This window comes from Saccopteryx bilineata, chromosome 2 (assembly GCF_036850765.1).
Source record: "Saccopteryx bilineata isolate mSacBil1 chromosome 2, mSacBil1_pri_phased_curated, whole genome shotgun sequence".
NCBI classification, from domain to species: Eukaryota; Metazoa; Chordata; class Mammalia; order Chiroptera; family Emballonuridae; genus Saccopteryx; species Saccopteryx bilineata.
Window position 1 is genome coordinate 104,898,996 of NC_089491.1, and position 25,320 is coordinate 104,924,315.

A 25,320-nucleotide genomic window follows, 5' to 3' on the forward strand; every position below is an offset into this window, starting at 1 on the left:
ACAACAAAAGACGATAGAAATGTGAAATCTGCACCAAATAAAAGGAAACCCTCCCAGTTTCTGAAGGATGATGTGGCAGCATGTGCGCATGCGCAGATGATGACGTAACACCGTGTATACAGTGGAGCAGCCCACCACCATGCCAGTCGAGATGTGGACGGTACAGAGGAAAGTTCAGAGTGTTCTGTGGCTCACTAAATTCGAATCCATGACCAAAGTGCAACGTGAATATCGGCGTGTTTATAATGAAGTGCTACCACATAGGAATAACATTACTCAGTGGGATAAGCAGTTGAAGGAAACCAGCAGTTTGGTGGAGAAACCCCGTCTGGTAGGCCATCAGTCAGTGATGAGTCTGTAGAAGCTATATGGGATAGCTACCTAAGGAGCCCTAAAAAAATCTGTTTGTGAGCCCACATCAAACTGCACTGAATAGGTATGAAACTGGGAGAGTTTTCCTTTTATTTGGTGCAGATTTCACATTTCTATTGTCTTTTGTTGCTTTCCTGTGACCGGTCAAAAGTGCACCATGACTTTACAGACACACAGTATAAATGCCTCATAATGAAGTTTTGTACTGCTGTATCTTTCAAGGGTATAGACTAAAATTTATTTGCTAAATATATGTTCTTTTTCCAAGGATTTTCTCCCTTATTAAAATTTCCCACTTTAATCTCTGGCTACCATGAAAGCCATTTGTTTTGACATTTACTTTAAGTTCTCTATAGAATAGGAAACTTAGACACAGGTTCTAAAGAAAAACTCTTCTAAGATCAAAACATGGCTAAATTAATACTTATATAGAAATGAGTAAGGCCAGACAGTCCCAAACAGGCATATATGATTATCCTACCTTAAATTGAACATGAATCTAAAGTCCTATTTGGTGTTTGTAAAGACAGATTGGGTTAATATATGGAAGAGAAACAAGGCATTTTAGGCACTTTTTTCTGTATATCCACTTCAAATATTGATTTTTTTTATGGTATACTATGCTATTTATGGTTCATTGGATGGTCTCCCAGCAGTTCCACCTGAATGGGAGTCAATCAACTACCTAAATTCTAGGTCCAGACATCTATTTCTTTACGTGATAAACATATGACATCTCTAACTTCCCAGGGATTTAATAATTATAGGTGCATGAGATGGGCATGAGATGACTCAACCTCTGTAGATTTGTCTGTTGCTCAATTCTATGATGATTCTTAATTTAACCAGGACCTCTCAAACCTACTTTCTCCACATTCAAATTTAAATTTTATTTCTTTGAACTAGATATCCTCAGATTTTACAAACTCTCAAATCTTTTAATCTTAGAATACCTTTAATCTTGGGAAGGAAGACCCTGGTACCAATAATGAAGTCTCATAGATTTTTACTACATTGCCACCCCTGACTGTATGATAGACACCCAGGCCTTGCAGAGTGCCAGGACCATAGAACTGGTCTTTTTTCTCTCTCATTAGGTTTATTTGTTAACCCAGTTGAACTCTTAATCTAGTTATAGAAACCAATTTCTCCTGTTAATTGGATAATTTATCATTCTATTGGCAACATTCATAGCTTTATAATGTGGCTAACTAAAGTGGACAACTTACTCCCCCAGTAGTGCTCGGATTCTATCCAATCATTCATGACTACCTTCAGCTTCTCAAAGCCTCTGAATTCCACCACCTTGATTCTAATTATTCCTCTCCCTTGGAAGAAACATTATCTTTAGGCTTCTCTGATTTACATTCCTGCTCTCTATTTAGAAACATGGATGTGCTAGTAGTATTCTTCATTTCTCTCTATTTATTATTAACCCATAAATTTATCATTTTAAAATATGTCTTCATATTTAACAATTAGTAAAACATTTAAAATTTGAGTTTCTCATTATCTGGGAGCATTCATTTTGAGCAGCATTTTGACAACAGAGAATTGGTTAAATACCTTTGCTTTGGTTAACTACTGTAGCATCAACAAGCAACACACATAATCTATAAAACTGGCACAAAGCTGTTCTCAATGTTTCCCCAGGTTTTTACAGAGTTATGTACAAAGTTATGGTATATATGAGCTGCTCTGAGTAAACAGCCAGATCAGAAGTACTGAGATAAACACAGGCCACAACCTCTTACACTATATGACTGGGTGATGGGCCATGTCGTCAGTATTTAAGAGGATTTTTTTGCATCTCTGTTACAGCACTTGTGTTTTATTTCCTTTCCCATTTCAGTATACTTTGTTTTTTGTTTTTTTTAAAAGATTCTTTATCGAATTTATTGGGGTAACATTGATTAATAAAATTATAAAGATTTCATGTGTACAGTTCTATAATATGTCATTTGTATATTACGTTGTGTGTTCACTCTACAAGTCAATGTTCAACATCATCTATCCCCTTTATCTTTCTCCAACTTCCCCACATCCCCTTTCCTTCCTGCAATCCCCACACTGTTGTCTGTCTATAATTTTTTTTCTTTGCTTAATTCCTTCATCTTTTCCCTTAGCCCCACAACCCCTCCTCCTCTGACAACAGTCAATCTGTTCTCTGCATATGAGTCTATTTTAATTTTGTTTGTTATTTTTTATTCATTAGATTCCACATATAAATGAAATCATATGGTACTTATCTTTCTTTTACTGGCTTATTCATTTAGCATAATAAATTTTCAAGTCCATCTATACTGTTCCAAAAGGTAATATATAAGTTCTACTGGAAAGTTCTGTCCGTTTCTATCACAACAAGTTTCGACACATAAGTACATGTTTATTTGGCGCATGTGTGCCTCTCTATTTTTATCACTTAATGTATACATACTGACATAGCAAATTAACTAAAACAAAGTTGATTCACGTTAGTCTTATGTGTGAAGCCACAGTGGACCCATGGCTACTGATAAAGTTCATTTACGCCACTGTAATTTTTATGAATTTCAACAAGGAAGAAATACTACAGAAGCATGTCTGTCGCATCCACCATATTCCCCGGACTTAGCACCCTCTGACTATCTCTTATTTTGGTCCTTACAAATTTTTTGAAGGGCAAAAACTCAAAAATAAAGAAGATATCAAACAAGCACTGGTTCAATTTTTCGCATCGAAAGATAAAACATTTTTCAAAAATGGGATATATAGATTGCCCTCATGCTGGCAAGAAATCATTAATAATAATGAAAATTATATTATTTAATAATGTTTATTGATGGTAAGAAAAATTTGTATTTTGTTTTATTCCAAAAATGGACAGAACTTTCCAGTAGACCTTATATATATGAGTGAGTAGTATACTATTGTGTAAATTACCACAACTTTTTTGTTTGTTTATATTTTTCTGAAGTGAGAAGCAGGGAGGCAGAGAGACAGCCTCCCACGTGCACCCAACTGGGATTCAATCAGCTTGCCCAACCGGGGGCAATGCTTTGCCCATCTGAGGTCTTGCTCCATTGCAACTGGAGTCATTCTAGCACTTGAGGTGGAGGCCATGGAGCCATCCGCACCCCCTGGGCCAACTTGGCTCCAATGGAGCCTTGGCTGCAAGAGGAAAGAGAGAGAGATAGAGAGGAAGGAGAGAGGGAAGGGTGATGAAGTTGATGGGTGCTTCTCCTGTGTACCCTGGCCGGGAATTGAACCTGGGACATACACATGCCGGGCTGACTCTCTACCGCTGAGCTAGCCAGCCAGGGCTGTAGCACACTTTTTTAATCCTCATATCTACTGATGGGCATTTGGGGTACTTCAAATCTTGGCTATTATAAATAATGCTGCATGAACACAGCAGTGCATATATTCTTTCAAATTACTGTTTCAAGTTTCTTTGGATGTATTCCCAGGAGTGGAATTGCTCGGTCATAAGCCTGTGTTTTATTTCTAATGAATTATCAGGCTAAAGGCTGGCTGTGAACTACCACTCATTCTTCAAAAACATTTTACCTCTTCTGGATGGAATTAATCCATGGAGAAAAAAATGTTCTCATGCTAAACTTTAGCCCACAATTTATTACTATGTACTGTGGCCTTGACTGTTTCCCTTAAGTTTTATGCAATATTCTTAAATCTTTTCTTAGATTTCTAAGTCAATGGATTTCTTGAGCATTTTCCTCACAACACAAGCAACCTCTGCATTTCAACAACTGAACACTTTGAAACTCATCCAATAATATTATACTTTTCATATATTTTTTATTTAGAAACCAAATTTATTGGGATGATATTGGTCCACAGGAAAACATAGGTTTCAAGTATACATTGCCATACCATGTGAACCATTCATTATGTTGTGTGTCCATCACCCAAAGTCAAAACACTTTCTGTCACAATATATAATTATTAAGCCCCTTTTACTCCCCTCCCTGCTAGCCCCTTACTCTGGTAGTCATTTCTTTTATCTATGTCCATGAGTCTCAGTTTTATATCCCACCTATGTGCAAAATCACATAGTTCTTAGTTGTTTTTTTTTTATTTATTTATTTTGCTTAGCATAATATTCCCAAAGTCCATCAATGTTGAAAGAATGGCATTATTTCATCATTTCTTGTGGCTGAGTAGTATTCCATTGTATATATGTACCACATCATCTTTATCTAATACTCTACTGAGGAACACTTCTGTTGTTTCCATGTCTTGGCCACCATAAATAATGCTGCCATAAACATGGGGGTGCATGTTGTTATGTACAAGTGTTTTCAAGCTTTTTGGATGGGTACCCAGTAGAGGGATTTCTGGGTCATAAAGTAATTCTTAGTTTTTTGAAGAACTGTCCTACTGTCTTCCATAGTGGCTGTACCAGTTTACATTCCCACCAGCAGTGATCAAGGGTTCCTTTTTCTTCACAACCTTTCTAACACCTGTTATAACCTGTGTCTTGTTGATAATAACCATACTAACAGATGTGAGGTGGTATCACACTGTATTTTTGATCTGCATTTCCATAATAGCTAGTGAAGTTGAGCATCTTTTCATATATCTGTTGGTCATTTGTATGTCCTCTTGGGAGAGTTGTCTATGTTCAGATCCTCTGTCCATTTTGATTGGATTGTTTGTTTGGTGTTGAGCTTTGTAAGTTCTTTATATATTTTAGATATTTATCCCTTGTCAAAGGGGTTTGTGAATATCATCTCCCATTTGGGTGGCTGTCTTTTTGTTTTGTTGTTGCTTTTTATTTTTGCTGTGCAGAAGCTTTTAGTTTAATATAGTCCCATTAATTTATTTTGCCTTTGTTTACCTTCCCTTTGGGGTCAAATTCATAAAATATTCTCTATGGCCAAGGTCCATAAGTTTCAGAGCTACGTTTTCTTCTAAGTAAGTTATTATTTCAGATCTTATCTTTAGGCCTTTGATCCATTTTAAACCGGGTTTTTTTTGTGCATGGGGGCAAACTGTAGTTTAGTTTCATTCTTTTGCCTATGACTCTTCAATTTTCCCAGCATCATTTATTGAAGAGGCTTTCTTTTCTCCATTGTATGTTTTTTGTCTCCTTTGTCAAAGATGATTTATTCATATATATGTGGTCCTAGGTTTTTATTCTGTTCCATTGGTCTGTATGTTTATTTTCCTGCCAATACAATGCTGTTTTGATTTCATAGCCCTGTAGTACAATTTGATGTCAGGTAGTATAACATCTCTGACATCTTTTTGTTTTCTCATTGATTGTTTTGACTATTGGGGATTTTTTATGGTTTCATACAAATATAATAATTTATTGTTCTATTTCTTTAAAAATTATATTGGAATTGTAATGTTTTGCATTAAATCTATATATTGCTTTGAGTAATATGGCCATTTTCACTATGTTGATTTTTCCAATTCACGAATATGAAATACTTTTTCAGTTCGAGTCTTTTTCAATTTCTTTATTGTTTTCAGCATATAGCTCCTTCACATCCTTTTTTAAGTTTATTCCTAGATATTTTATTTCTTTGTTGCAATTGTAAAAAGAATTATTTTTGATTCAATTTTAAGGTTTCATTGTTGGCATAAAGGAAAACAGGATTTTATATATTGATTTTGCATCCTTCACCTTTACTGTATTTGTTCATTATGTCTAATAGTGTTTTGGTGAAGCCCTGGAGTTTTCTATATGCAGAATCATGTCATCTGTAAAAAGTAATACTTTTACTTCTTCTCCCCAGTATGAATGCCTTTTATTCCTTTCTCTTGTCTGATTGCTCTGGCTAGAACTTCCAAGACTATATTGAATAATAGTGGTGAGAGTGGGAATCCTTGTCTTGTTCCTGATTTTAGAGAAAACACTTTCAGTTTTTCACCATTGAGTATGACATTGGCTTACACTTTTTCATATATGGCCTATCTTATGTTGAGGTACTTTCATTTTAAACCCCTTTTATTGCATTTTAAACCCATTTTATTGCATTCTCTAATCATAAATGAATGTTTTATCTTGTCAAATGCCTTTTCAGCATCTATTGATAGGATTATATGTTTTTGTACTTTGTTTTGTTAATGTGGTGTATTACATGGATCAATTTGCATATACTGAGACATCCTGGTGCTCCTAGAATGAATTCCACTTTATTGTAGTGTATTATTTTTAATGTATTAGATTTGCTAGTGTTTTGTTTAGAATTTTTGCATCCATATTTATTAGAGTTATTGGTCTATAGTTTAATTTGTGTGTGTGTGTGTTGTCCTTGCTATGTTCTGGTAGCAGGGTCATGCTTGCCTTATAAATGTGTTAGGAAGCATTGCTTCTTCAATATTTTGGAAGACTTTGAGAAGAACAGGTACCAAATAGTCATTGAATGTTTGGTAGAATTCACTAGTGAAGTTTTCTGGTCCTGACTTTAATTATGGGGGGATATTTTTGATAGTTGTTTCTATTTCCTCACTCTTTATAACCAATAAAATTTATAATTACATAAAATTTGGACAGCTTACAATATTAAAAGAATATTATGCTTTTATATATCATATTCTATAATTGTCCCAATCTTCAAACAGTGGTTCCTTAATTGGCTTACTTTTTAATCTTTTTTTCTGTGACTTAAAAGTATTTGTCAAAATTTTTTGAATCCTTTTTCTTTCTAAGTTATTTATTCTGGGTTTCTAAGTTATTTATTCTGAGATTTTCTACTTCTTACTCTTTTGGATCTCTCTCTCTTTTTTTAAATTACCCTAACCTCCATCCTCCTTTATTTAAATGGGTGGTCCTCAATCTAGGGAGGTGACTGGAAATGCAGGAGGCTTTGTAATGTCACAATGACTGAGGAGATATTTTGCTTTTGAAAATGGGGGAAATATATTATCATATATAGGATTATTCTATACCATGGAATACTGTTCTACCTAAAATATCAATATCATGAGCATATTCATGGAAAACTCTAATATAAAAATCATCAGATTTCTTTATCTTCTAATCTAAATTCTGAAACTGAGATATCCTGGATACAAGTATATATTTAGTTACTTGTTTTACATTTTAGTTTATACTAATTTACCTGTCTCTCTGCCAGTGTCCTACAGTAGTTTTATTAATGGTAGTGCTTAATGGAGACCTCTGTTTTTATGTGGTTAAGTAAAGTCACAATATAATTTTCAAGTTTTATAATAACTATTTATGAAGAGTGAAGAGTAAAATCTCAGAGTGAATAGATGTCCCAGTCTGTAATTTTTCCATAAATCCATTGATTTTACATTAGGATGATCATTTAATGAAAAAAATACCTTGTAGTACAAGAGACATGACTGAAAAAATATAACCACAGTAATCAAATGATATTATTAATCAATTTTTAGATACCTCATATTCAGAAACTAATTTTTTGCTTTGAAAAAATTTTGAGGGTGGCACTGGTTAATAGGATTATATAAATTTTAAAAATAGACTCTTATGATACATGAAACTAATTTTAAAAAGATTTTACCAAACAAAAAGGATTGTCAAAGTCAAAGAAATATATCTAGAAGAGGGTTCTGGGTAGATGGCAAATTAGGTAGCACCAAGAATCTGACTCCACATCTGGACAAAAATTCCCCTGGCATAATCTGTGTGATATAATTATTTAGAATGCTGGAGGCAATTGAAGACTTGTAAATTCTAGGGAAAAATTTGGACAGTAAAATGCAATTAATTTTTGTCAATTTTATTTTCTTAGCAAAGCAATAGCTATCTATCCTCCACCCCTAGCCATGTGGCTGGCAGCTGTGTTCCTGGAACAGCTTTTACAGAATTTGCTAGAGGAGCAAAAAGTACTCTGTCCTTAAAATACCAGGGCTCTCTGGTCTGACTGACTGCATGTCTGTAATCAAAAGCAGCAAAGAAATGGGCAGATATTATAGTTGCAATTCCTTTTTCCTCTAGCTGAAATGACTTGTAAAGAATTTAAATGGTCAGTACCCCATATTTTCTCCATATTTTTTTCTTTTTCAGGATCCAGACATTAAAAATAAGGGCATTAAAATAATTGTATATATAGGGAAAATTAGAAAGTGATTGTGCATCCCTGGAAAAAGACATCGTAAGACCTTAAATACCTCAGGTTGATGATCTCCAGCACAGAGATACCCTATAGTAATGAAAATAAAAACAATTTTTTTTATAATTAGTTTTAAGACTTTACTTATTCAATCTTTTCTGGGGGGGGGGAAGAAGGAGAGAGAGAGAGAGAGATATGGGGGAGGAGCAGGAAGCATCAACTCCCATATATGCTTGACCAGGCAAGCCCAGGGTTTCAAACCGGCAACCTCAGTGTTCCAGGTCGATGTTTTTCCCCCACTGTGCTGCCACAGGTCAGGCAAAAACAATTTTTAAAAAATAAAAACCTGGGAAATGGGGAAGAGTCTTATTTCCAGAGCTCCCACAATTTTAAATTCAAACATCCAGTGTTCAACAACAAAAAAAAAAATCACAAGACATACAAAGAAACAGGAAAGTATAACCCATTCAAGGAAAAAAGAAATAAAATTATTTATAAAGATCTAATGGCAGATATCCTTGACAGAGACTTTAAAATATTGTCTTAAATATGCTTAAAGAACTAAGAGAAGATCTGGAAAATTTAAGGAAATAAGATGTAAACAAGTGGAAATATCAATAAAGAGAAACATACAAAGAAAACAAAAAGACATTCTGGAGCTTGAAATTACAATAACTAAAATAACATACTAGAGGGATTTAAAATCAAATCTGAGCAGACAGCAGAAACTTAAAGATTGAACAATAGAATTATTGGGTCTGCGGAACAGAAAAAAAAAAGATTGGGAAAAAAAAGTGTGCAGAGCATAAGAGTACTGTGGAATCACCAGCAAGCAAACTACATACACATCATGAGAGTCCTGGAAAGATAAGAGAGAATGGGTCAGAGATAGAATTTTTGAAGAACTAGTGCCTGCCATGTCCCATATGTGATGAAAGACATGAATATAAATATCAAAGGAGTTCAACAAACTTAAAAAGACTCACACTGATGTACAGTATAATCAAACTTTTAAAAGACAAGGAGAATCTTGAAAGCAGTGAAGAAATAGTAAGTTGTGATATATTTACAAGGAATCTTTAAGAAGGTTATGAGCAGATTTATCAGCAGAAACTTTAGGGTTAAGAAGACAGTGGGGCCACATAATCAAAGTACTGAAAAAAAATCAACCAAGAATTCTATATGCAGCAAAACTGTCCTTCCAGAGTGATGGAAAATTAAGCTCTAATCTCTAATAAAAATTGAGGCAGTTTATGACCCTTAGACCTGCTCTACAAGAAATGCTCTAGAGCATCGGCCTGGCGTGTGGGGGACCCGGGTTCGATTCCCGGCCAGGGCACATAGGAGAAGCGCCCATTTGCTTCTCCACCCCCACCCTCCTTCCTCTCTGTCTCTCTCTTCCCCTCCTGTAGCCAAGGCTCCATTGGAGCAAAGATGGCCCGGGCGCTGGGGATGGCTCCTTGGCCTCTGCCCCAGGCGCTAGAGTGGCTCTGGTCGTGGCAGAGCGACGCCCTGGAGGGGCAGAGCATCGCCCCCTGGTGGGCAGAGCGTCGCCCCTGGTGGGCGTGCTGGATGGATCCCGGTCAGGCGCATGCGGGAATCTGTCTGACTGTCTCTCCCCGTTTCCAGCTTCAGAAAAATACAAAAAAAAAAGAAATGCTCAAGAGAGTCCTGAAAGATGAAATAAAGACACTAGATAGTAACTCAAAGCCACATGAATAAAGATCTCAATAAATTAAGTACTTGGACAATTGTAAGATTTAGTATTGTAATAATGGAATGAACCTGCAGGTTTTGTTTCCTACATGACTTAAGAGAATGATATGTTTAGAGAAAAAAAAAACAATTAGTGTAAAATTTAGTATTACTGTGACTTTGATTTGTAACTCCAAATATTGATCACTACATAGTTTAAGAGACTAATGTATTTAAAAAAATTTAAGTGTATATTCTGGAGCATATAACTTATAAAAATGTAATTTTTCACCATCAACAACCAATTGAAATGGGGAAAAGAACATGAAGAAGCAGAATATTTGTATATTGATAAGAAGATAAATTTGAGAGCTGTTTAGTTAAGTGACAAGACGTGATCATTTGAACAATATAAGTTAAAAAAAGAAGTCTCAGCTGACCAAGATTTCATTATTCAGTGATTGACTGAATGGCAATGCCTATGAGCATAAGGAGAAATGAGAAAATCGGGGGAAAATATGGGAATTTGTGAATAAAGCTATAGACTTTCAAATGCTTAAATAAATACAGAAAAAGGATTCAGTACAGGTTTAATTATATCATTGGGATCTCAGGAAATGGAGCCAGGTAAAAATACAGATTTATGACTTATTGGCATATTGGGTTTGTGTAGAGATAATTTAGAAAAAAACATACAGATTGAGAGAGAAGGGAACAAAAAATATGTTATTTAAGAACGTGGTTAGCAACAAATAACATAACACCCTAATAATATAACAAATAGCATAGTAGCATTTAAAAAAGGCTTTTTTTTCATAGAACCAGAAATCCAGTGGTAAAAACCCTAGGGATTTTGCCACTGTTAAACACTGCCTTCAAGCACTTACCTTGTTTCCATACTTTTACACTAAATCTACTAATGTGTTAGCTTTCATGTTCACACTTGCTAGTCCACAGTTACAAGACAGAACTGCTCCTGTCTCATATCCACATTCTAGACAGATGGAACAAAGTAGAAAGAGGTAATTTCAATATAAGAAAAGGAAACATTTTTTCAAAAATCCTAAGAGGTAGTTCATTGACCAAAATAGTCACATGACTATACCTAACGGAAAGAGATGCATGAAAGCAAGTATTTTGATCTCAGTATACTGCTACTCCAAACCAGTAAATTTCTATATTAAGGAAAAGTATAGAAAGTGCTATTGGTAGGCAATTCATAGTCTCCTTAAGAAATAAAAGAAGTTTGCTCCAGAGCTTATCAAAAGAAGCAGAACTGCTAATAAATAAATAAATAAATAAATAGAAAGAACAGTGCAAAGACCATGAGATTCTTGGAGAGAACAGTGACATGTAATTCAAACAAATAGGAAGTGGGGTTCATGCACAAAAGATGTGATGAAAATATATGTTGAAATAGCTCTGAAAACAGTAGCATGTCTCTTTGATTACACTATTTCATTTGCACATGAACTACTCTCCACTTTGAAAAACTACTCTTTTATCTCTATTTTTTAAATCCTTCATAATTTTAGGTTCTGCTCTACTTGTATGTATCTTCTATAATGGTCTTTACTTTCTAATGTTTTAGTTAGCTAAATATATTTAATCAAGTAAAAGCAAGTTAAGGTGGATATGTGAGTAGAATGCAAAACCGTGTAATGGAAAAAAGTAAGGAGGTAAAATAATTATAAAATTCTTATTGTCAGGCACTGAGCAGTTGGAAAAGAGGAGAAATAGATGTGAGAAATATTGTGAGAAGAAATTGATGCATCTTGAATTTCAATTGGATTTTGGATAGAGTGAGAGTGAGGAATAAAACAATTCCTCTTAACAATTATATCTTAATTGTTGTTATGTGTCCTCACACTGAGAATACTGTTTTGATCATCCTGGGCATGTGATGAATACTTGCTGAATTTCGCTTGTCATACAGCTCCATCTCCAATTTTCCACTTTAAATTACAAGTGGATAGCTTGATGAAAGAACTTCAATAAATATTCATCATGTACCCAGGATGACCAAAGCAGTCTGCAAAGTGTAAGGACACATTAAGACAATTAAAACATAACTTGTCTTCTCATAAAGTTCATTTAGAGCCAAGTGTATGTATTTACCATACAAATAAATCTTCCAAGGTGGAAAAAACAGGTGGCTGATAGCAGTAATTACATTCAAAGTCTGTGTTGAACATAAATAATTTTTAAACTATTTCATTATATCTTAATTTTTCTTAATTATTATCAATAGAATTCCAGTCCACTTAGAAAAGGGAGAACACATATTTACGAAGATGGTCTTCTTATGTGTAGTAATAACTATTTGCTTTAAAGTGTATACATTTTGTCTCTATTCTCAAAAAAAAAATGAAATATAAAATTTTTGTCCCCATTTAAAGAACAAAGATACAGGCTAGAAGTAAATAAACAAGATGTTAAGTAGTGACATGAAGATTTGCAGCCAGATCTGAAAGAACCCATGCTCTTTCACTATGCCACTTCCCTCTTTAATCAGAAAGGGAATCTATGTATTTTCAAGAAGAGATGGCATTCAGTTGGATGTCTCGGGAAGGAGTTCTAAATAAAGAATGCTGTTATAAATGACCAGAATTATACTTACTTTTGTTTTTTTATTAAAAATATTTAAACAAATTATATGTTAAATAAATAAACAAACAAACAAAAACACTTTGGTGATTATGTACTTGTGACTTCTTAAACTTTCCCATCAACATATTGAGACATCAAAAAAGAATAAGAAGGCAAACCCATCACAAGAATCAAACTTTTTCCAAGTCCATGTTGGTCTTAAACGTCCATATGAGTTTTACTTTTACTCCATAATATGTATATTCTGTAAGAATAGAATTTTCTTTCTTTTTTTTTTAATTCAGTGAGGGGAGGGGAGGCAGAAAGACATACTCCCTTATGCACCCCAACAGGGATCCACCCAGCAAACCCACAAGGGGGCGATACTTGCCCCATCTGGGGCCATGCTCTCAACCAAGCTCTTTTTTAGTGACTGAGGTGGAATAGAGCCATCATTTTTTAGCACCCAGGGCTAACCTTCTCTAATTCAGCCATAGCTGCAGGAGGGGAAGAAAGAGAGAGAGAAGCAAGAGGGGGAGGGGTGGAGAAATAGATGGACACTTCTCCTGTGTGCCCTGACTGTAAATCGAACCCAGAACATCCACACACCAGGATGATGCTCTGCCACTAAGCCAACTGGCCAGAGTAAATTTTATTTTTTAAAAATAGACAGATATCCATCCAATAAGATGTATTATTCTTGACCTTTATGTCTCATATACTTTGCATGCTTCCTCTGTATCTAAGAGTTACATTTTCCATAGTTGGAAAGAAACTCAGGGTAGCAGTCAAAGAGCCTTGCAAAGTTAAGGTGTTAAAATTTGATTACAGTTCAAATGTATCAGTGTCATCTCAATATAATCAAATGTACTTATCTTAAAGGGACCAAAAGTCCATTGTTGTCATCCAAATATGAGCTATATTATAGTTTTAATTGGGAAGCAAACAAAAGTTTTTCTGAAAAATATCCATGCCATTGATGTTATGATTATATAAACTGAGTTGAAGTTTGAATAAAATATTATATGTGATATTTTTACCTCTTTTTGCATGGTGCTAGAAGTTTCACATTCTGGGCTTTTATTCCTTTAAAAAAATAATCTTCTCATCCTGGATGGAAAAAGTTCTCAGCTAAGAGGAGTTTATTTTGTTTCTGAGTTTTGAGGGAGATGTCTACTTGTGTTTATTGTTTCTAATTTTTTTGGCAGGACAAAGAAAAGCATTTTTTGCTTATAAAACCATGGGAGAATATTTAAATTAATAAAAAGAGAATGAGAGCAATTTTAAGCCATTCCTTTGAAGCAAGATGGCAATACAAAGTCACAAGGCAGGGTACCAAAGAGCCATTGCGTAGAAAGGCCTTATTTTGCTAAAACAAATCATACGTATAGTCTAACGGACTTAAAATGTTTTCTTTTTCTTTGTGTTTTTTTTCTTATTTGCCTTTGTTCTTTCCCCCTTCCCCCCACTAAGTCCCTTTACATTCATATATTCTTGTCCAAGTACCCTGTCACTCAAATCTACTACCTCTGCCTTCTTTCTAATATCTTTCTGCCACCGGTTTAACCTGCAAAATGATATAATTAAATCTGAATGCATTATCTTTAACCGTAAACATGTACACCCTATTATATATACATAAAGTTGCATACACACTTGCATTGGGAAATCTGGCACAGAATTCCATCCGAGTAGAGCAGGCAGACATTGCAGAGGACCATCATATTTTTTTAGCTTTAAAAGATAAAATGTTCAAGAAAACTTGACCTGTAAATCCAGCCGTGATTTGTAAATCCAACTGGGATCTGTAAACTTAATCCACCCCCATTTTATGTTAAATATATTAATTGGAGAACTAATATTTCAACAGCTAGAGAACTCTTTTTGACCTTCCCTTAGGGTGTTCTAAGGCCTTAATAGGGAGATTTGACATAAATGGGTCAAGAAAAATTTCCTAGAAGAAGGGATATGTGAACTCAAAGTAGATTGTGTAGAAATAACTGAGAGTGGGAAAAGCAGTGTTCCAACCAAAAGGAACAATATATGCAAATGGTGAGTATAAAGAACTAGAAGAAGACTAGTGGCACTAGGTGGGAGGAAGAAGGGAAAGGCTAGTGTAAAGAGGGAGCAAGAGCACAGAAGATAGAGGGTGCGTGATTAAAGGTCCAGAAGGCCATAGTCAGATTTCTAGCATCTTTCCTAAGGCAGTACCTACCATTAAAGGGTATTAAGCACAGGCGGGACCATGATGAGAAATGTATTTTGACATATTACTGTGCAATGGAGAATAGGTTAAAGGAAAGTTTAGAGAAGGCTAGGGAGATCAGTTTGTAGGCTACTCAGAATTTGATGATAGCAAGAAGGATAGCATGGAATGTTGTACTGGCCATGCATGTGCAAAAAATAGGAAATACGATTGACAGGACTTGGTGATGATTTAGATGTGGAAGTTAAAAATGACTACTGTGTTCAAGGTACCTGAAAAATTACTTGGTAGTAAAATATGCAGTGCCATTTACAGATTAGCAAAACTGAAAAAGAACTAGAAACGAGAGAGAAAATTTTAAGTTCCTTTTTTGTATATCCTATATTTAAGGTGCTTTAGAAATTTCCAAGAATGTATATTAGAGAAGGGTCCTAGGTGAGTGTGTGTTATCTCTGCATAACTAGCAATAGTTGAAGTCATATGGTGAATAAAATCATCAGAGATGAGAAAAGAGAGGTTCTATGACTAAACTTAAGCAACTTCAATATTTAATGGCCCACTGTGATGAGTCTGACAAGCATATAGAAAAATATCAAAGGAAATTATTAGAAGAAATTCAAATAATGAGAATGTCTCAATTCAAGAGAGTAGAAAAGAGTGCTGAATGTTTTTAAGCAGACTAGGAAGCATATAGAAATTATTCTTCATATATAGAAAGAGAAATGTGATTGCGGATCTTACCAGCTGCTTTTTTGGATATAGATGAGGTTCCTGATGCCAGATCAGAGTTTAAGGAAAGAAGATAATAAATGAATGCAGCAATTGTAACTGTAACTTTTGAGAAAATTGTATTAGAATTTCCTTGTTCTACATATTGGTGAAATGATACAAAACTCACACGCATACCAGAAACATAAGTGTTAATCTAGATTCATACTTTTAATTTACCTTTCTATTACCAGTTTGCTTTGACATCTGCAAAATTCTATCCTTAAATAGCAAACAGCATCATAGCTAGAAAAAAAAAAGCATAAGCCATGGATCTGAATCCCAGATCTACCACTGACAAGCTCTACACTTTGAATAGGCTACTTACCCTCTCTAAGTCCTTATCACCTCATTACAACACATCACTAATGAAATCTTTGTCATGGAACTGATTGGGAATTAGAAAGATTTTTATATGTAAAATGCCTAATACAAAGAAAATGCCTAATATACATATAGCTCTTTTAAATACTAAAATTAGACATCTTTTCTCTTTGTCACCTTTTTCTTAACTCTATATTTCAGTTATGGTTTCATTAACCTTTGCTGGTTTACTTCAGTTGTCCCCAAATTAGCCTTTCTTCAATTCATCTTCTAGTTTGTTGCAAGTAACTATAAACTTTATAAATGGCATAAATTCATATTGTTGCCTTACAACCCTTAAAATATTTCAATAGTTCCCCCTAGCTTCCAGGATAAAGTTCAAATTTTTCCAATTATCATCCAAGGTTCATCATGAACTGATGCTTGCTTTAAAAGCCTCCTCTATTTTCTGCCACTTTTCCACAAGAACATCTTGTTGCCACAAACACACGGACCTTATTCATCCCCCTATCCCACTGACTTCCACATTCACAGAGTTCTTTGTCTTATCCCTTCATCAGAACTAAACTTAACCTGCACTGTAAATATTTTCTTGAACCTGGTGTAATGGATTTTCTTTATGCTCCAGCACCATCCTAAGCATTCCCCTTTCTCGTGGACTGGGGTAAAGTATGTTAGGGCTAAACTTCCTTAGGTCAAATATTGACTCTGATTATTTATTCATTGTGTGCCTTTCAGCTAATTATTTTATCTACAACTCACTTTCCTCATCTGTAAAATGAGGATCATATTAAAGAGGGCTTATTAAAATTTTGGATTTTTATAAGGACTAAATGAATGAATGCCAGCCGTTAAAATGAAGGTGGTATGAAGGCTGTTAATTGTGAACAGGGACAGCAGTGGTATCCTGCCACTCTGGTATGCTATAAACTCCCTGGAATCAAAGGCCTCTTATTGTTTTTACAGTGCCAATATGTCCCTAACGTTTGAATGCCTATTGCTACCTAATACCTACTAAATAGCTAATACATAGATGTACTAGAGAATAAATTTCACCACATTGCATCTGAGATTTGAAAGCACCAATATGACACAAGGAGTCTTTGAGCATTAAAAAAAAATCTCTTTTTATTTATTAATAAAGAAAAAGTATTTTTAGGGTAGCTGTGTGATTCCATCTCATTACTGACTCTTTGCTGAAGAAATGAACTCTAAATACCAGGAATGAACAGTTCTTAAAGAGATATAATTTACATTTTATGAGAATTTGAATATATCTTAATTGAAATTTTACTTTTAGTAATGGTAAATAAAGTTATTTTTAAAGCGTTGAAGATATATATTCAATAAAAAATCAGGTTGCCAATTTTAAAAGAGAATCAATTATTCCACCTCTGCTCACACAAAGTATTCAGCTATTAATTAAACATACACAGGTAGCTCAAAATATTGTATACATTGTGTTTACTAAAAATATCAACATGCTTACTGAATAAAAAAATAAGTACAATAACAATTCATTGCTTTGGTTTGTTACTAATTTTATATAATCTAAATTGGGCTCAGCAGTTCAGCATATTCATAATTTTCTACTTAATAACTCCTGCAATAGTCTGTCATTCTGCACACTAAAGTCAATTCTTGCTAATCTTAAAATTACACATTTGTTTTACAAATTACAAAAAAAATATTTATAAGTGCCCAACTTAGAAGATTTTGCTTTCTCCAAACAAAAAAATAAACTGATTAGCAAACATAAGCTAACAGTCTGACTCAAGTAGCTTCAAGCAGTTGGGCATGCAGGCCTACTAATAACTCACCTGTGTGAAGCAGAGGTGACACTTCTCAGTTCCTACTTTACAATCTTCTTTTGACATTCCAGAAAATTTTCGAAAGAAAAAATTTTCAAAAGTTTTTAAGAAAACAGAAGCATGATTTGCAAAGCCAAAACAGTAAAACAAACATTTTAATACAGCCTTTTGAAGTTTTTTTTCTCCAAATATTTTTTTTTTATCTCAAACCTTTCTATAACCTGGTTGACATGGACCTTTGTCTCAAAATCAGAATCATTGAGAATGGTCTTAACCTCTTTATCTTGTTCAAGGAATAAGTCCTGGTGTTTCCCCTTACTCTTTCTTCGAGCCCTTAAACCTTATTAACTTGATTTCATATCAATTATTTCATGTACTGTTGATAGCCTTAACCCACCTTTCAAAACTGATGGTAGATATTCATCTCCTGGTACTTACCTTGTTTTTCAAAATCTGACTTACCCCTGCTCTCTTGAATCACGCTTCTCTGGCCACTCATCAGCAACAAGGTCTGGCAGAAGTCCAGGACTAGGGATAAAGATCAGACAATTTTTAAAGACAGGAAATAGAGAGTTTTGAGTTCACATATATTTCTAGACATAAGGACACCTATTAAATAGCTCTTCTCTCCATTTGAAACATACCTATTTAAGCATTAATATTAAAGGTAAAGGTTAGATTTTAATATTCACCATAAGTGGCAAAAATGCATGTTTTAAAAAATAACTTTGTGCCTGACCTGTGGTGGTGAAGTGGATAAAGCGTCAATCTGGAAATGCTGAGGTCGCCGGTTCGAAACCCTGGGCTTGCCTGGTCAAGGCATATATGGGAGTTGATGCTTCCTGCTCCTCTCCCCTTCTCTCTCTCTCTCTCTCTCTCTCTCTCTCTCTCCTCTCTCTCTCTCTCTCCTTTCTAAAATGAATAAATAAAATAAAAATAAAAAAATTTTTTAAAAGTTAAAAAATAACTTTGCAATGGTTGGAAAACTTAAAAAGTTATTCTAATAGATGTGCTCCAAATACATAAATATGAAAAAGATCTTTTTAATATTTATTATCTAAATCCTGAATTTGAACAACGGAAATATTAGCTCTAAAAAAAAGTACAAAAAAGTTTTAAAAAGAGCATTTAAATCAATGTTTCTGCTGTGCTAAACAGAACAAGCTAGACCTAGCCTTTAGGGGGTATTTTTATTCAAATTATTTTGCATAATCACCATCAAATATTTCATATTCCTGAATAGAAAAAAAATCACATAAGTAATTTAATAATTTATATATAAAATTTCTTTACCAAACAGGAACAGGAGCTGTTTAAAGTAAAATTATGGATATCAACAATATACATAATTATGCTATGAAGTATAAAATTATCCATATTTTATCATAAGTAATAGGTATAATGTGAAAATGCTTATCCTGACCCCATTTTTCAAAATATCAATTTCTAAAATGATTGTTAGGAAAGAAACCATTAACTACTAACGTTTTATATTTTTTTCCCAAGAAAAAGCTACAGTATCTTATTATAATCTTTTGAACTTTATTCAGGTTTTGACTGAATTTGGGAAACATTCTAAATATGTTATAGACATGTAACTGTACGTATAATAAAAAGATAAAAGTTTATAGAAAACAATGTTTGGGAATTTGCTATTTCAGCAATCTTTGTAATTAATAACAATAAATTTTGTTTGAATTAATCATGATTAACAATATTAAGCATGTTAATCATTTCTAAATCAAAATAACCTGTGATTTTGACAGAATTATCAAGATCGTTTGTTTTCTAGAATTAGCTAAATTTAGACACCAAGAATAAGCAAGACCACAATATTCAAAATGTATTAATTACCTGCTCAAGTTACAAGCAGAGAACCAGATTGCTTTAGAGAAGAATAATATGTTCTTTAAATTTGGGTATTGAAAAATATATTTGAATGAGACTGCTTCAATAAAATGTCATAGTTAAATATATATATTTAACTTTTGTCAAGGAGAAACCTTGTCTCAGCAACAATGAGCTACCTGGAGACCAGATGACATACCCTGAGGGGTCAAGGGGAGGCAACAGCCCCAGTCAGCTGACTGAAGGACTAAAGTCCCATCCCAGACTTACTAAGATATTTATTAGCAAGGACAAATAAGTCAAGGAAGCAGACAGCAGAAGTTTTCAGGGGATGAAGTAAAGAACAAGGAACATACTGAATTCTAATCTCTGTTCTGAGGGCCTAAACATTTTCTTCTTACTGAATCTTATCCTGCTGTTTTGCTGTTTCCAGCATGGTCTGAGAAGCCCCTGGAACTTGCCTACTCAGGGCTTTTACCCTAGGGTACCTTGCTCTTTCCTATTCTTCACAGCATATTCCTACAAAACTTTATGTATTTGGATGATAAAAATAGATTTCATAAGCATAGACTTACCACAACTTTCCATTATTCTTGAGCACAAAGCATTCTAGGCCAAGAGAGGAAGCCTGAAGACAAAAATGAAAGACGGAGAGTAAATATATGTCATCAGAGTGACTGACATTGATATACAGTGTAGGCTACAGAGGAGGCAACTAACCTCTAATCAACACCATTTTATATAAAGAATTTTGTTTGAGTGATACGGAACGTGCTCTGACTACAATGCCGCACAACATGGTGGATCAGTTCTGAGACCAATACAGGCTCTAAAATCAACTCTATGTTCTGTCAGGGAAATTTTTAAATATTAATGAGTTTCAGTTACTTCATCTGACCAATAAGCATAAAGTTGCCTGAAGAGTATGGAAAATTAATAAAAAAATTATTTTGTCTCAACCTGGCACAAATCGGGTATTTCACAGTTGTGACTCTTTATCAGCAGTCATTCTGGTTTAATTAAATGCAGGACCTTCAGTAAATCAGTATTTATTAGACCTTCCATGTTAACCTCCTTCATAGTAGAGACCAGAAAGTCACGAATGTGACTGCATAGAAACTTTATTTCTTTGATATGACCATTTCTCCTTTCCTTTCGATTGAGCCTGGCCTGTTCCAGCACCCTGATTCACCTGCCTCATTCTCCCTGCATGGCACTCCCTTAATTATTGAGCCTTCAGGATAGTGAGGTTCTAGTCAGCATAAAACCATCAAATAATCTTAGGAACAAAGCCTCGGGTCTACTGACCCCAGAAACAAAGTTTTGGTCAAATTAAAAATAACTACTAGGTCTCAGTTGTGTTTCATCTACAAGCCCAGAAAAGGGGTGAAATCTGACAAAGTAACCCTTAGGTCAGATACATTGATCAATGACTCCTCACCCTAGAACCAACCAATCAGTAGAAAGCACAGCCCTGACACCAAACTTAACCCTTAGTCACCATGATTAATGATTTCTCCCCTATATCACCCATTCCATAGAGGCCATCAGGGAACCAGGTATTTACTATGAGCTCACCTGTGTCTCCTCGCATAGAGCACTTCCTAAAAACAAACCCTTATTTTCGTTAATGCAAACTCCTATTTCTATCTTATTGGGCTTTGAAGCACGCAGACAAATGGGCCACTTTAGTACAGTAACACAACTTCAGATGTGTAAAATCTAACTTTGCCTGTTTATAATTGCCACTCCTGTTCTTGAGATCCCAATTTCATAGATGTCAAAAACGCTTAACTCCATAAAGTCATAGTGTTGGTCAAATAAGTTTGTAAATATGATATATATGTTTGCTCGCTTATAGTTTGCATTGGGTGTGGGACACAGGCTGTAAGCCAACAAAGTCATTATAACCTAAGGCTTAGTATTAAGAATAGGCCTTTCCCATTCTTTTCATAGTAAGATCTTTTCAAGTGCTTATGGCACACTTTCTAGGATAGACCACATGTTAGGGCACAAAAGCAGTCTCAACAAATTTAAGAAGAATGAAGTCATATCAAGCATTTTCTCTGATCACAATGGCATGAAACTAGAAATCAAGCACAACAGAAAAACTGAAAAATACTCAAACACATGAAAACTAAATAGCATGATATTAAATAACAAATGGGTTAACAATTAGATCAAAGAAGAAATTAAAAAATTCCTAGAAACGAATGATAACAAGCATATAACAACTCAAAATTTATGGGACACAGCAAAAGCAGTACTGAGAGGGAAGTTCATAGCACTACAGGCATACCTGAAAAAGCTAGAAAAAGCTCAAATAAATAACCTAACTCTGCATCTAAAAGAACCAGCCATCCCACCTATAGGAATATATCCTAAGGACACCATATCACCGACTGAAAAAAAGAAATGCACCCTCATATTTATGGCAGCATTGTTCACAATAGCAAAGATCTGGAAACAGCCCAATGTCCATCAGTGGATGAGTGGATTAAAAAGCAGTGGTACATATATATAATGGAATACTATGGGGCTATGAAAAAGAAGGAAATATTACCTTTTGCAACAACATGGAGGGACCTGGAAACTATTATGTTGAGTGAAATAAGCCAGGCAGAGAAAGAAAAATATCATATGACCTCACTCATTTGAGGAATCCAAGGAATAATGAGAACTGAGAAACAAAATTGAGACAGAGGAGGGATCAGAGGGTCCAGAGGAAAAGAGGACAGAGGGAAAGGGGATGATAAGATGGGATAAACCTGAAGTGAAGGAGGGAGGGCGCTGTAGGAAGGGGGGCAAGGGAGATGTTGAGGGGAATGGGGGGAGGGGGGATGCATTCGGGGTGACACTAGAATCTATGTAAACACAATTAATTAAATAAAAGAAAAGAAGAAAAAAAAAAGAACTAGAAAAGGAACAGCAAGTAAAGCCCAGAGGTAGTAAAGGAAGGAAATAATAAAGATCAGAGCAGAAATAAATAATAAAGAGGCTAAAGAAATAATAGAGGATCAATGAAACCAAGAGCTAGTTCTTTGAAAGGGTAAACAAGATCGATGAACCTTTAACTACACTCACCAAGAAAAAAAGAGAGAGGACTCAAATAAATAAAATTAGAAATGAGAGTGAAGAAATAACAACTGACACAACAGAAATACAAAATATTATAAGAAAATATTATACTATGAAGAACTGTATGCCAAAAAATTAAACAACCTAGGTGAATTGGACAAATTCCTTGAAACATATAATCTTTCAAAAATCTAAACAGACCGATTATAACAAATGAGATCGAAACAGTTATCAAAAAACTCCCAACAAACAAAAGCCTTGGGCCAGATGGCTTCACTGGTGAATTCTACAAAAGATTCAGGGAATTATTAACTCTTATCCTTCTCAAGCTATTTCAAAAAATTCAAGAGGAAGAAAGACTTCCAAGCTCCTTTTATGAGGCAAGCATAATTCTGATTTCAAAACCAGGCAAAGACAACACAAAGAAAGAAAATTATAGAACAATTTCCCTGATGAATTTAGATGCTAAAATCCTCAAAAAATATTAGCAAACCAGATCCAGCAATACATAAAAAAATTATAAATCATGATCAAGTGGGATTTATTCTGGGGAGGCAAGGATGGTACAATATTCATAAATCAATAAATATAATACATCACATAAACAAAAGGAAGGAGAAAAACCACATGATAATTTCAATAGATGCAGAAAAAGCATTTGATAAAATCCAGCACCCAATTATGATCAAAACTCTCAGCAAAGCAAGAAGACTTGAAACATCCCTCAACATGATTAAGGCCATCGATGACAAACACACAGCAAACATCATAATTAATAGGCAGAAAAATTAAAAGCAATCCCCCTAAGATCAGGAACAAGACAGGGGTGCCCCTTTTTACCACTCTTATTCAATATAGTTCTGGAAGTCCTAGCTATATCAATCAGACAAGTAGATGAAATAAAAGACAACCAGATTGAAAAAGAAGAAGTAAAACCATCGTTATTTGCAGATGATATGATACTATGCATAGAAAACCCTAAAGTCTTAGTCAAAAAACTACTGGACCTGATAAATGAATTCAGCAAGGTGACAGGATATAAAATTAATATACAGAAATCAGAGGCATTTTTATACATCAACAATGAACTGTCAGAAAGAGAAATTAAGGAAACAATCTCCTTCATTATTGCAACAACAAAAAAATAAAGTACTTAGAAGTAAATTTAACCAAGGAGATTAAAAACTTGTACTTGGAAAATTACGAAACATTGATAAAAGAAATCAAAGAAGATACAAACAAGTGGAAGCATATACCGCGCTCATGGTTAGGAAGAATAAACATCATCAAAATGTCTATGTTACCCAAAACAATTTATAAATTCAATATAATACCAATTAAAATACCAATGACATAATTCAAAGATATAGAACATATATTTCAAATATTTATATGAAACCAAAAAAGAACAGGAATAGCCTCAGCAACCTTGAAAAAGAAGAATAAAGTGGGAGGTATCATACTTCCTGATATCAAGTTATTCTACAAGGCCATTGTACTCAAAACAGCTTGGTACTGGCATAAGAACAGGCATATAGATCAATGGAACAGAACCGAGAACCCAGAAATAAACCCACACCTTTATGGATAATTGATATTTGACAAAGGAGGTAAGAGCATACAATGGAGTAAATACAGTCTCTTTAACAAATGGTGTTGGGAAAACTGGACAGCTACCTGCAAAAAAATGAAACTGGACCACCAACTTATAGCAGTCACAAAAATAAACTCAAAATGGATAAAAGACTTAAATGTAAGTCATGAAACCATAGCATCTTAGAAGAAAACATAGGCAGTAAACTCTCCGACATCTCTCACAGCAATATATTTGCTGATTTATCTCCATGGGAAAGTGACAGGATAAATAAATGAGAGTATATCAAACTAAATGCTTTTGTACAGCTAAAGACAATATGAACAGAATAAAAAGACAAACCACACAATGGGAGAACATATTTGACAATACATCTGATCAAGGGTTAATAACCAAAATTTATAAAGAACATGTAAAACTCAACACCAGGAAGATAAACAATCCAATCAAAAAATGGGAAAAAGAAATGAATAGACACTCTCCAAAGAGGACGAACAGATGGCCAATAGGCATATGAAAAAATGCTCAATTTCACTAATCATTAGAGAAATGCAAATTAAAACCACAATGAGATATCACCTCACACCAGTCAGAATGGTGCTCATCAACAAAACAACACAGAATAAGTGCTGGCGAGGATGTGGAGAAAAGAGAACCCTCTTGAACTGCTTGTGAGAATGCAGCCTGGCGCAGCCAGTGTAGAAAACAGCATTAAGATTCCTTAAAAATTAAAAATGGAACTGTCTTTTGACCCAGAAATCCCACTTTTAGGAAAATATCCCAAGAACACCATATCACTGACTGAAAAAAAAAAATGCACCCCCATGTTTATGGCAGCATTGTTCACAATAGCAAAGATCTGGAAACAGCCCAAGAGTCCGTTACTGGATGAAAAAGCAGTGGTATATATATATAGATAGATAGATAGATAGATAGATAGATAGATAGATAGATAGATATGCGTGCAATGGAATACTATGG